The sequence below is a fragment of the Hippopotamus amphibius genome, chromosome 9 (genome assembly GCF_030028045.1).
Source record: "Hippopotamus amphibius kiboko isolate mHipAmp2 chromosome 9, mHipAmp2.hap2, whole genome shotgun sequence".
Lineage (NCBI taxonomy): Eukaryota > Metazoa > Chordata > Mammalia > Artiodactyla > Hippopotamidae > Hippopotamus > Hippopotamus amphibius.
Genome location: NC_080194.1, coordinates 52,658,006 through 52,670,790, shown reverse-complemented (window position 1 = coordinate 52,670,790; position 12,785 = coordinate 52,658,006). Strand labels below are relative to the sequence as shown.

The 12,785-nt window shown below is 32.5% G+C and overlaps 1 protein-coding gene across 1 annotated transcript in view; it reads left to right on the top strand.

Moving 5' to 3' along the window:
- Positions 1-12,785, top strand: part of CNTN5 (contactin 5) — a 1,287,027-nt gene that overhangs the window by 315,981 nt on the left and 958,261 nt on the right. Inside the window, exon 2 of the mRNA XM_057750478.1 lies at positions 106-243. The gene's annotated coding sequence lies outside the window, so the exon portion shown is untranslated. The remainder of the gene's footprint in view (positions 1-105; positions 244-12,785) is intronic.

The window sequence follows — 12,785 nt, the reverse complement described above, 5'->3', positions numbered from 1 at the left end:
CAATTATATAAAATATTTAATAAGAAAAGTGGATTTTGTTCAAATAGTGGAAAGTTGAAAGAAAAATTATTTGTAACCATAATAGCAGATATATTTTCTTAACAGGTGACCTTAAAGGATTGCCATTTTGTGTCATTCAAGAACTACTAAGCATCATTTTTGCATGATTACGGCAAAAGGATATCTTTACAGAACCATTTCCTTTTTGAAGATTATAATCTGGGCCTTGTTTCCAGACAGAAGGTACAGTTCATCTTTTATTAATATACCTTTGAAATTGAAGAATATTGAAGGAAAAAAATATAAAGCCTGTGTGCAGCATTTATGGAACTCCTTAATAACAGCTCAATATGTTAAAGGTTAATTTTTTAATCTAAATAAGTGTTTTATTTTAAATTGAAAAAACCTTAATTGTGTTAGTAAACACACTCTACAAATATTCTAGTAATAATATAAAAGTGAAAATAGTAAAATACTTTGCCTATATTAAATTTTTAGTTTGATATGAGCATGGCAAGTACATAAAGATTGTGTTAAATTGCTGAAAACTATAAGAGAAACAGTGCTCTTATAAAGCTTCCTGTTTCATATTGTCTTCAACCAACATATAATCTGCTAGTGGATGGATTTTGTGTTTTTTTGACAGTTTGAGTTTGAAGGCAGTGCTTAGGTTATACAGGCAGGAATCATGGGCAGAAAGAGGTTGAATCATTCCTACCTTAAATAGGAGATCTCCCAGGTGAAAGTGACTTGTATACTATTTTCTCAGCCACTCCACATTCTTGTATACTAAAACAACAACCAAAATCATAACACATTAATTACATCCATTTTGAGTAAAAATGACCATTGTATAATTAAATATTGGTCATTTAAAATGACCACATTAAAATATTTTAGAATACATGATTAGAAACATGTTTAAAATTCACAACTAAGTGGGCATGAACAGATTATTTCAATTTACTCCACTGTGTGCTGCTTAACTACGATACGTATGATGTAGTTTTATATAAAAATCTTTTCATTTTCTCGAAGACTAGAAAATATGGAGAGAGAAAAGATAAGGAAGTAGATTGAAAGTAAAACCCCAAACCATGGAAAAGAGAGAATTTCCCATACCAAGTGGGGAAAGCAGGGAGGATTGGTGGGGGGATGAACTGGGAGATTGGGATTGCCATATATACCTTACTAATAAGAAAAAAATACCAAACTGTACACTCTAAATATATGCAGCTTATTGTATGCTAACTGTATCTCAATAAAAGTTCTTTAAAAAAAAAGTGAATTCCCCATAAATTTAATCTATTGCTATATTCTAATTTTGGGCAGATTTTTCAGCCAAATTTTGCCATCATAGTTCTGCTTGCTACAGGAATGATCTGAGAATAGATTACATATACAACATAAAATTAAAATAACAATTTGTGTTCTATATACAAAAGATGTACACACATTTGGAAGTTGTTATTTCCTATGTATAAAGCATTTTGTCGTCAACTCTTAATCACTGGAGCTTCTTAACAAATCAAACTCTATATTAACATGCTACTTCTCTAAGATCTGTGAATACCGGAAATAAATTATATGCAGACACCTGAATTGAATTTTACAGTGTTAGAAGCTGTTTATTTTTGTTGCTTGTGATATTTTCAAAGAAAGACAACTGAACACAGCATAAGCAGCTGTAGGTAAGAGGATTTTGGATCTAATGCTCACTTCCAGATGGATGATGGATATGCAGTTTAAATTTATGGTAGACATATCAGCAGATGGATATAGAATGGAGTAAGTGCCTTTGCCACCTGTGAACTTGTGCATTTTATCAATTACCAGCTGAATTGTGTTAAATTCAAGTAGTTCAACAGAACTTTAATTAATTTTTTAGAAGAGACTTTGTCAACCTGTTAATAAATCTAGGTTTCACATTGAGGATGGGGGACTTATTTTACTGTACAGAGAACCTGTGGACACAGCTTTAGCAGAGCATAGTTCACTCTTGTTATGTCACTCATGCTGTTATTCTGCCTGGCTAATTGAAAAGCATATTGGTAGAATAGGAAGCAGTTGAAACAAATGAGACAGACTGAGCACTCCAAAAAGACATAAGTAAATTAGAATTGATGAATCTGATGAGAGTAAATTCACGGTGTCACTTTAAATAAAGCCCCATTTCATTCACATACTTTTACCTAATCTGTCACTGTAACTACTAAAAACATTCAGGGGAGGCACTGACAGTTTCATCTTGACACAATCAACTAAATTCCTGCCATAATAAGAGGTAACATATATTAAAAGGGGTCCTGAGTTCAGCCTCTAACAATGAAATATTTCATTCAATAACTTACACAACACTATTCAATAGGCATTGGCTCAGTTCCAAGAGAAAGAGCTTCATTCCATTATAGAGAAGAGTCTGAGTGGCTCTAGGTTTATAGATTTTCAGAATTGGCAGAATACTTATCACTTAATGAAAAAAACCTCTAATTCTTAGTATAAGTTTAAGTAAATAAAGAGTAGGACAGCTGAGAAAAATTGAGTGGGATGTTGTCTCATTTTAAAAAATGAGAAATTTAATTTTTCATCCTTAATGTTCTTGAAAATTGCATAGAAATTTGAAAGAAAAAAATCCTTTTCACATACTTTAGTTGCTATATATGTATTGTGTATATTAATAGCATTGCTACTTGTTATAATGTTTGCAGTGTGGTCTCCAGAATAGACAACTTAAAATAACAGGGAAGTTCCATGAAGATAGTTTTGGCTGAATATTAGAACTTTCTAACAATTGGAGTGTCCACAGTAGTGTTTCAAGGGTGGTGTGCCCAAATCAATGGGAAAGTACAGTTCGTAATTGTCAGAAAGGAAGATGGAAGAGTTCCCTCGAAAACTGTTATTCCATAATAAAATCCTCATTCATTCTAAGATGTTTGTTATAAAGATCAGTATTTTGCCACTTGTAAAAATTAGTTATTTAATTTTAACTGTATTTGTATGTTTTTGACTTTTAGAAGATACTATTTTCAAATATTTTATAGGAAAATTTGTTATATAAAGAATACCAAATACCTAGATATGTAAACCAAAATTGAATGACAAGTAATTTTTTGGTTGGTATAAAATATTATACAATTTGAAGTTGTATGAATTTCTTAGATAGAATTTATCTCTGCCTGCCAGTTGTAGAGGTGCTAGGGAGTGGTTTAAGTTGGCTGCCAAGGGATTATCTTCAATATCAGTTTGTTCATAGAAGCTATGTTGATGAATTATTTCTCAAGTTGGAGTTCCTAAGGATATAAAGAAAACTAAGTTTGCCCAAAGCAAGAAGGGGAAAAAACAGTAATAAGTTTCAGTGTGACAATATGAAGGAGTGCCTAGGTTTTATATTACATAGACTTTTGCTAGCATGATATAAGGCATTCACAAACTGTAAATATTCAGACACTTTAATTAATGTGAATGTGTGCAAAATACATCATAAATGATACTTGACCAGTAAATAGAAACTTTTATTGAATATTCCCATTGTGGAAGGAATTCATAGAAACAGAGGAAATATTGACATTTAGGCTGTGTCATCTTTTCCTGTATCTTTATTTAGTTGCCAGGGAAGAATGAATGTGGAAATTGAAAACCAAAATGATTTTTCTGGGGCAGTTTTCAAATATAAGAAAGTTTCTGTTTAATCCTGCTTATTTACAAGCAGTGGAAACCCTTAGCTTGAACGCCCAGCTACCTGAATGCCTCAAGAGTATCCTACAAAATATATGAGGGGCTCTATCTCTACCAGTAGACAAATGATTAATAAGATATAGATTTTTTTCTCCTAAAAACTGTCATATTTATGGAGTGTATTGATGTGATTTTGACAAACAAAAAGATTATAGGCTTTGCAATAAGGAAGAGCCAGGATTGAATCTCTGCTGGAAATTTACTAACTGTAGAAACTTGGGCTTAATTGTCATGAACCTTAAGCTTCCATCAGCTTTTAAAAAATAGATGTCTCATTTTACAAGAGTATGAGAAGTTGAGAAGTTGAAATTAAGCAAGTCTGTCATCTGTCTATCTATCTATCTATCCATCCATCTATCATCTAGCTATACACACACGTATACATAATTGGACTTTGTTATCTGGAAGGTGTTTATTATGATTGCTATTGTGATAGAATGAGTGCCACACTGTTTTACCACTGAGTAGAATAAAACTTTACTGAGAGCCTGATGAGATTTAAAAAAAGAAGGAAGAAAGGAAAGAAGGGAGGGAAGGAAGCAGGGAGGGAGGGAGGAAGGGTGGGTGGTAGAGAAGGTAGGGAAGAGATAGGGAGAAGTGAAGAAAGGAAAGAAGGGAAAGAAAAGAAAACAGGAAGAAAGAAGGAGAAAGGAAGAAAGAAAGGAAATGAAAGAGAGGAAAGAAAGGATAAAAGGAAAGTAGGGAGAGAGATGTAGGGAGGGAGGAAGAGGGGAAAGAGTGGAAAGAAAAATAGATGATGGCCCTTTTTCACAGCATTAAATTATTTGCATCCTGGGGCTGTTGTGGGCTATAAAATAAACATAGAAAAGTGATTTACCTGTCATAAATTATTAGAAAATGAAATACAAAAAAAAAAAATGCTCCCATTCATAATCAAAGCAATGATTATATAATACTTTTCTGGATTTTGTGCTGTCACATAGCATCATTTCCTCATTATTTTCCTCTTCAGGACATTAGAGGGCCTGGGGCCTAATAACTGCACTTCTCAAAAGACTTGCCAGCAAGACTCAGGATTAGGCGCCACTCAACAGGAAACATGAGATATGGAAGTTATAAGAGAAGTAGAATTCTTACCATGGTCCTTCCAGCTCTAGTGACCCCAGATGCTTTTTTTAGTATCTTATGTCTCAGTGCTGGAAGCTATGATCATTGCTGGCAATTTTGTATAGTTTTTGCAATTTCTTTAGTATTTGAAAGCTAGTGGTTTATTAAAGATTTAGCAGTGGTCTTTCTGACATGTGTTTCTTCAGCCCTTTTAACAGTTTATAAGCACCTAATATTTAAATTCCTTTCTGCTTGAAATACCATGAGTTTTATTTTTATTTTCTTACCTGGCCTTGGCAGATAATGAAAATGTCTAAAGATAAACAAACAAACAAAAAGTAGACAGCACACATATAACAAATATATTCAAAACCCTAAAGAAATGCATAAAAACATAGAGATATATCGTGTTCATAGATGTGGAGAGTCAATTTCAAAAGTGTTAATCCTCCATGAATTAGTTTTGGTGTAACATCATAAATAATTAAGGTAGTGTGTTAAGGGCACAAGGTAGACTCCTAAGGCAGACTTATGTGTAAAATGGAGAGCATAGAAAACACTCTATGTATCTATAAAAATTGGGTATACAGGTCAGTGGAGAAAGAATGGGCTATCCCATAAGTTATTCTAGTAAAAGAGGTTATCCATAACAAAAATAAGTAAGTTAAATCAGATCTCTCAGCATGCCATGAAAAAAATAAGTAAATAACTAGTTATATTTAAAACCTAAATTTAAAAGGCAGAAATGTAGACATTAAGGATAAAATATTGGTAATAATTTAATTCCTTCAAGACAGAGAAAGATATCTTTAAACATGAAAAGCAGTCTATGAAGGAACAAACTAACAGATGTGACAACAATTTAAAAAAAAAGAAAGAAAGAAAAATAAGATTATGGTGAAACATCCTTGTAGCAAACTTTCAATAGCTCTCTTTTGCTTGTACAATTAAAAAAAGCAAAAAACAAAAAAACCAAAAAAACAGACTCTGATGTTGGCAGTCAGTACTTTTACAGACAGATCTGCTGAAGAATAAATTTATAAGTTTGCATTTTACCAGTTTGGTAGATTGTAATAATATTGTATTTAATTTTTCAGCTCTCTCTGTATCAGTATTATTTGTCATGTGACTTTCCAGTCTCTCTTAATAAAGGAATAAAATATATTTACCTGTCCTTTGACTTTGGGCTTAGCCATGTGACTTTCTTTAGCCAATAGAATGAGACAGAAGTAATAGTATATCAGCCTTGAGCTTGGACCTTCAGATACCTTGTATATTTCCACAAACCCTGTTGTTCTTTTCTCATCACCATGAGAATAAGGCAAAAAAGAGTGTCTGGCCTTACATGTAGGTCTTTATCCATTCTGAATTTATTTTTGTGTGTAGTGTTAGAAAGTGTTCTAATTTCATTCTTCTATATGTAGCTGTCTGATTTTCCCAGCACCACTTATTGAAGAGGCTGTCTTTTTTCTATTGTATATTCTTGCCTCCTTTGTTAAAGATATGGTGCCCATATGTGCTTGGGTTTACCTCTGGGTTCTCTATTCTGTTCCATTGATCTTCCTTTCTATTTTTGTGCCAGTACCATACTGTCTTGATCACTGTGGCCTTGTAGTATAGTTTGAAGTCAGGAAGCCTAATTCCACCAACTTCATCTTTCCTTCTCAAGATTGCTTTGGCTATTCGGGATCTTTTGCATTTCCATACAAATCGTAAGATTTCTTGTTCTAGTTCTGTGAAAAATGCCATTGGTAATTTGATAGGGATTGCATTGAATCTGTAAACTGCATGGAAGCAACCTAAATGTCCATCAACAGATGAATGGATAAAGATGTGGCACATATATACAATGGCATATTACTCAGCCATAAAATGGAATGAAATTGAGCTATATGTAATGAGGTGGATAGACCTAGAGACTGTCATACAGAGTAAAGTAAGCCAGAAGGAGAAAAACAAATACCATATGCTAACTCATATATATGGTATCTAAAAAAATCGTACTGTTGAACCCAGTGACAGGGCAAGAATAAGGATGCAGATGCAGAGAATGGACTGGAGGACATGGGGTTGAGGGGGTGCAAAGGGGAAGCTGGGACAAAGTGAGAGAGTAGCATAGACATACATACACTACCATCTGTAAAATAGGTAGCTAGTGGGAAGTTGCTGTATAACAAAGGGAGTTCAACTTGATGATGGGTGATGCTTTAGAGGGCCAGGACAGGAAGGGTGGGAGGGAGTTGCAGGAGGAAGGAGATATGGGGATATATGTATAAATGCTGGTGATTCACTTTGGTGTACCTCAAAAACTGGTACAAGAGTGTAAAACAGTTATATTCCAATAAAGAACTTAAAAATTTTTTTAAAAAAAATTAAAAAAGAAAAAAAGGAGAAAAAGAGATAGTGGAGTAGCTCCACCCTACAAGAACCATCCCAGCTAAGCCTAGCAGTAATCAGCTGACCCACAGCCACTCAAGATAAGAAGGTGATAATAAATGATTATTTTAAAACATTGAATTTTGGGATGCTTTGTTGTGCAGCAGTGGCTAACTAATACAATTATTATTCACAAAGAATTTTATGTTCCACTCATTATAGATACTTAAATTATTCCTTAGCATGTATTTCACTGCCCTTCTTTAATTCCACTGTTTTTATTATTAACCCTATCTGGCATTCTCTATACCCCCCAGTTTTCCCTCTTTTTGTGTTCAAGGTTAAGGTCAAATGCAACTGTTTCCACAATATGTATCAGACTCTTTTTGCATTAAATGAGAAGTAGGCCACATACTGACTGAATGAATTGTGGTCATCAGTTATTTCTTGATGAATAATAATCATCAGTTAATTTTTCATCTGCTTTTAGTTTCTATACAATATTTTGTAAAGCTAGGTACTTTAACCTTATTCTAATCTTTACTGTCCATATAGCTTTACACATAATGCATTCTTAAAAATTGGACAAAAAACATAAGTAATGATTTATATAGCTGTTATTCATCATTAAAAAGACATTTTTTGTATTAGGCAGAGAAATTAATATCATTTAGAAATTAATCCTTCAGATTAAAGTCTTCTCCTTACTTTTCTATGGGGATTGTGACTAAGGGAAAGAGTTCAAATGTAAACAAGCTGGATTGATAATCACACCTTTACAGATCTTTAGTATTCTCTAAATGATGATCTACCATCCTCTGGGCTAACATATCAAACTAAGAAAGTCAAAAATCCCTATCGCTAATGTATGGTGAGTTAACTAATTAGACTACTAGCAGGAAAGATTACACTGTAAATGATTTCCAAGTGACAGTATTCTGCCTTAGTAAACTTTGAGGCAATAGTTGGGTTTCAAAAACTGGAATGTTATTTCAAGAATGGTAAACTTAGCACAAAAGCATCTCTTTTACCTTGAAAATAAACTATCCATAGTTTCTTGTATCCTAACTTAGAAACTAGTATCTCTATAAGCTTTTTAGTGATTAGTTCATATATAAAAGATATAATAACTTGTCTATAAAGCTTTTCTTGTAGCTTGCAAATTGCACATAGTGGCACCAGTTCCTGTGCTTAGTCAATTCTATTCTATGAGCATGATTGCAAATGCCATTAAAAAAAAAAATATATATATATATATATGCTTTTTCTTTAATACTATCATATTTACTTTTCAAACCTTTTTTTCTTACCTAATTTGTCTCTGACATGTTGAAGACAGGAAAAAAAAGAAACAATACTTTCAGTAAAAAGTTTTTGATCATGCATGATTTAGGTGATTTGGGGGGCCATGCTTATAATAAGATAGAGTAGGTAGGTTTCAGGGAAATGAAGAAGCTTAAGATTTGGGGTTTGCTTATAGTACTTACTTTTAAATACTCTTTCCTTCTTTCCACCTTATGGAATGTTGGAAGTCTCCAAGACTTAACTTACCCACAACCTCGTAGACTTAATTAAGGATAGTATATTATGCTGAGTACTTCATACTACCTATGTATTTCTCAAGCAGATAAATTCTTAAAATAATAAAACATTTCATTATTACATATTGAATATAAATTTTAATAACATTTAAAATATTTTATATTAAGCTAGCATGTGGAATGGAAAGTTTTAAAGGATCTGTGAGATTTATTTGGGATAAAGAAGGTGAAAAATGACCTTTGTGTTTATATGTCACTATAGCAAATCATATTGTTCTAAGATTTCAGTGATGCATAGCAGTGGAAATAACAGAGATGAGTACGATAGACTTTTCCATAGACTGAGTTTTCCAGATCATTTAATCCTCTCTAGTGTCTTCAGAACAGTCCAACAGAGGTAATGATAACAGATTGTCACATTATTGTCCACATAATGACCTGTTTAGGTAGAAGATAAAGAAAATACACTGTACTCCCAAAGCTATGGGTAAAAATACAGCGATGTCAATTCATCAATTTTGTGCACTCTCTCTCTGTCTCAATATACACACACAAACACACCTGCACACACACACACATCATGTGCATTGGTGTATTATGTCTTTATTAGAAAGTATGTAATATTGAGAATGCTATCAAGAGTTGGGAAATAATTTTTTTTTTGAAGTCAGTGTAGGCAACTTTGAGTGATAAAAGATATGTCCTTTGCTCTAAGACTTCTCAGACTTTCACTCACAAACATGTAAGCATCTTTAAAAACAATTCTAACAGATATTATGATAATTCTAATATTATAATTCTTTTATAATGCTAATGGATTAAAAATAGAATGTAAGAAAGTAGCTGGGCCTCTAGAAATAGAGGACCATTCTGTGAATTGAGAGTTGATAGCCTCACAGTGTTAGCCAGAAGAAACTGTAAAGAATTCTTCATGCAAAGCAACTGAGAAGTATTTCATAAAGTAGCAAATATCTAAGAGGATACTGTAAAGAAAATATTGGGCTGAGCCAAGACTGTGCTGTCCAATAAAACTAGCCAAATGTGGCTCTTCAGCACTTGAAACGTGGCTAGTTTAAATTGAAGTGCATTGTGAAAATAAAATACAATGCAAATATGTCCAAGAGTCAAGTGTGAAAAAAAGTGAAGTATTTTATTAATTTTATTTTGATTATACAAAAAATATTTTGATTCCACATTGAAATGATATTTTAGATACATCAGGTTAACAAAATATATTATTTTTACCTATTTCTTTTTCCTTTAAAATTATGTATTTGGCTTGTATTTGTGGCTCTTAAATTTATATTAAACAGGGCTAGTCTAAGGAATTTCAGCAGCAGCATATAACTACTGATTAAGGCAATCACAAGTTCTCTAAGAACTGAGTGCATTCATTTTCCATCACCTATCTACTGCATAGATTTTATCATAAATCTATTAGACATACTCCCTTTCAAGAAAGCATGAATAAAATATTTAAAAGCTGTTGCTTGAACCGGTTTCTTGGGAAACTCAATTCAACAGCCTACTACTAGAATCTTTCAAGTGCTTTAACTACTTATCCAAAGCTTCTGAATACTGATTACTTTTCTTCTAAAGCACTGAGAGAAAATCATGGTTATGTGCTTGCGATTGAGAGAGTTTTTAGTGACAATCATATGTGTAGTTTGAAGAAGGGTCAGCATGTCCCAACTGAAAGTGTAAGGCCCCTGTGTAGAACCAACACCTAATTAAACGAAAGCCCATGGCACAAATCTGGACTACTCTCAATGCTATTTTTGGCTACAGTAGACTTATTCACACCCTATATATTTATACCGGGATCGAACAGTGATTGCTTCAACTTTGCTTCCCAGTTCTTGCTTTTGGAGGCACACAGTGATTAATCAAACTAGTGCTAAGAAATGGAAAAGAAGAACAGAAGGATCTTAAGGACATTTAAGATAAATAATAGAACTCTAGAATCTTGAAAACTAAAAGTGCCAGATGAGTATCACAGCAATACAATATATATTTATTTGATTTGTTCAGAAGTAGAAAGGTGGCCTCAATTTAAGGATCAGAACACAAAACTGAAGAAATGCCAGTAGTTCTAACACAGTGAATTGTGAAGTGTCAGTGTGGAACTACCATTTTGATTGAAAGATTATTCATGTGTTTGCCTGTGTTGTCATTCATAGTCTTGCCAATATTATCTTTGAAGTTAAATGTTTATGTAAATAGGCTTACTTTCTTTTTAATGAAGCATTAAATATTAGTTCTAATAGACATTATTTCTGTATTCCTGACTTGAGTAGGTGTTGGGTGTGTTTCTGTTCATCAACCTAAATATTAGCAAAGACAAATGGATATATGTGAACCAATAATAGCTAGTCATTGAATTTCTAAGAAATATTTCCTTTGGAAATCATATTCAACTGAACCAAACCTGTTTGAATTACTACTTTTAGATTAAATTAGTTCAACCTATAATAGTAGTAATAGCTAAAATTCATCATTCCCTTACTAAATATCAAAAGCTATTCTATGATTGATCTTCACAGCTTTCTAATACAAGATTATTAATAACTTTAGGTTAAGTCAAAGCAGTAAGAGATAGGAAATTGGGTTAAATGTGTCCCTCATTGATCTAATTGGGTGAGGGTTGACTTTTGGAACATTGGATACTGGGGCCATTTTGAACTGCCCTGCTTTGGCTGAAAAAGGTTCCATAGTGCTAGAGAAAACCTTGAGACAGAGAAGCAATGATGCAGTGTAGACCCTTGAAGAGGGACAGGAACACTCACCTGTGGCTGTAGGTGAATTGAGGAATTATGAATTGAGACATTAACAGCATCTGCTACTGATGTATAGTTACAATATAGTCAGATTCTCTGAAAATACACTGAATTCTGCAAACAAATTTCTCTCTGCAAAGAGAATGTGTGTGCCTTCTTTGCCCTAATCTCAGTCTTGGGCTAAAAGTGACTTGTTTTATACTGATTCTATCCTTCAGTTTATTGAAAGGATATGTCTGCACACACTAATAAACTCAACGAACATGAGCTTATTTTATTGTATCTAGTACATAAAACACTAAAACAATTTAGTCTAAACTATCAAATTGCCTATTAGATACAAAATAATCAAAATAAGTTGTTTAAAAGAATGTTTAATGTTTTTGTAATGTGCCCATATCTTGAATGAAGAAAATAAGTATAATTGTATGGTGCCCTCAGAGTGGCTTGAATGGCATGGCCTGACACTCGTACAGATTGTGGAATGTCTTAGCTAATGTTTATTTTATAATTTGCCTTATATTCCCACTTCTGTGGCCTATATTGTGAAAGAAAGACTGTTTCTCCTATTTATTTCACAATTGTATTCATGTCTATAAGCTAAATAATTAGGAATAAAAACTAAACACTTTAGATACACTTTGGGCATAAAAGAAGACCAATATAACAATGATGTAGTAAGAGGAAAATGTTTTTAGAGGTACAGATTTTTATAAGAATTGTAAAGTCTTAAGTTTTAAGTAATTGTATTTTGTATACTTTAAAATTTCAGTGGACTTAGTATTTTAACTTAGTCTTTAGGGAGAATAATTTTAAAGTGATATAAGGATACTTAGAGCATTTATTAGTACCTTTTGGAGTTGGAAGGAAAATCATACTGTAAGTTTTTGATAATTTTTCTCTGTGATTTGTTTTGAGAAGGGGCAGTATATTCAATTTTTCCTAATATTTAGCTGTGTGAGAAATGGTAAGCATAATCTTAGAGGAAACTTTGTAAATGTATATTATATGTATAGAATATAAATTAGTTTGCAAATATTATAATAAAAATAGTAAGTCACACACTTTTTCAGAAATATCCATGTTTCTCTGCTTGAGGATTTTCAGAGGATAAAAATGAAGATGTGTGAGAAATATTGTAAGAATATCTGAAGTGTAATGTAAATAATTATTTCTGTGTTATGTAAAAAATAAAATTAAAGAAAACAAGAATAAAACTGATAAATTTTGTTTTCTTTACTATTTAAATAACTACTATCATATTAAAATTAGAATAATTGTTAAACTA